Genomic DNA, 1,736 nt, shown 5'->3' with positions numbered 1-1,736 from the left:
ACACGACTTTAGTTCCAACAGTGGCGTTACCGTTTAAGGGCTGTATGACCTTGGACAAGCTACTAAACCTCGTTGGGCCTCAGCACCCTCATCTGAAAAGTGGAGGAAGGTAGCACGCCCCCACAAGATTGTTGTGACATAAAATTGATTAAATGTGTGTAAAACACCTAGAACAGTAACTGGCGTGGGACGAGATCTAATTAAGTCTTTGCCGTTATTGAAAGAGGTCATGATCCTGAGGGGAGTGTAGGGGAACCGCTCATACAGCAAGTCTTGAATAGAGAAAGGGTGGGTGCCTTTGTCCCCAGGCTGTGAGATACAGTGTGGTGAAGTGACCCTTTCCATCAGCTCATCAGCCCACCCGTCCTCCTAAGGAATGAGGAGCTTCTGGGTTCTGCGCATGTACATGCAGGGTGTGGCCACACTGAGGGGACCTGCAGGGCGGGCATGACTGTAGAATGCCATTGGGAACAATCCATTGTGAGATTTGATTCACAAGCATTGTTCTCGAACTTTAGACTCTGATTCATGATTTCGCTGCCTGCCCAGGGAGCAGCAACTGCTCCGATGTGTGACGTAACACGCTGATTTCTGTGCTCCTATAAGCCATTTATAGCTCTCCTCTCCGCCCATCACGGCCTTTCCACAAACGACCCAGTGCAACCTGCGGGGAAACTGGGGACGGTGACTGAACTCTCTTTGTAACCAAGTGTAAACTGGCCTTTTGAATAAGTGCTGTCTTCATAAGTCCCAGGTCTCAAACGCGGCAATTAAGAGAAGCCTGATGAACAGAAGAGACCTGTGTCCCAGGCCTTTTCAAAGCCCCAAACGTTGAATTTCTGACCTGTGTCTGGCCTGGCATCTCACCGCCCTGAGCGAACTCCCCCCACCCCTTTCTTAGGAACCATCTTGGGTGCTGGCAGCAAACGGCTGGCAAAGCCAAGCACATTTTATTCTCCACAGACAGGGTTATATATAAATCTCCCTGTTTTAAAGCAATTTCTTTCGCCCTTTATTTCTTTTGTGCGCCATCAGGAGTCTGCTTTGGTTCCTCCTGAGCAGTATCCCCGGATGGCCGCCGACTCCTGCAGGCATTCATAGTCTGCACACGGCCGATAGGCAGCCTCCCGGCAAGTGCTGATGGATGTAATCCGACAGCTTCTCCCTACGCTACTAAGCTAGTTTTTTGTCCCCCAAATTCTACTTTTGACACTGCCCCCTTTTATTTTCTTTCCTTTAAAAGGAAGGCATTGGCTTAGCTGAAAGACCTAGCTCCTGTATGGTCACCCCTGTTCTAGAGGGTTAGTGCAGTGAGACTGAGGCCGTCAGGCCACCCCAGAATCCAGCAGGCTATGTTAATCTCCTTGATTTCCAACATGTTTCTGAAGGCACACCGCTCCTCCCCCCGCTCCCCGCTCCTGTCCTTCATCTTGCTTCTGTCTCCTCACTTTTCATGACCTCCAGGGAGACGTTCCTGGATCCCTCTGATTTAGCTATCCCTCCCCCAGGCTTCCTGGAATCCACTATTCTCATTGCTGTTGGACTGTGACCATTGATTTACTTGCCCATGTCCTTCACTAGGGCAGAAGCCAGGCGGGGACCATACCTGACTGGTCTTACCATCCCCCGTGTCTAACAGGTAAGTGTCAAATGAATGAGTGAGCGATTATTTACTGAATACTTACTATGAACCAGGCACTGAATGAGGCTCTAGAGACACCACGACCTTGTCTCTT

Source organism: Rhinolophus hipposideros (assembly GCF_964194185.1).
Source record: "Rhinolophus hipposideros genome assembly, chromosome: 21".
NCBI lineage: Eukaryota > Metazoa > Chordata > Mammalia > Chiroptera > Rhinolophidae > Rhinolophus > Rhinolophus hipposideros.
The sequence above is the reverse complement of the archived record's forward strand: the minus strand, read 5'-3'. Positions refer to the sequence as shown.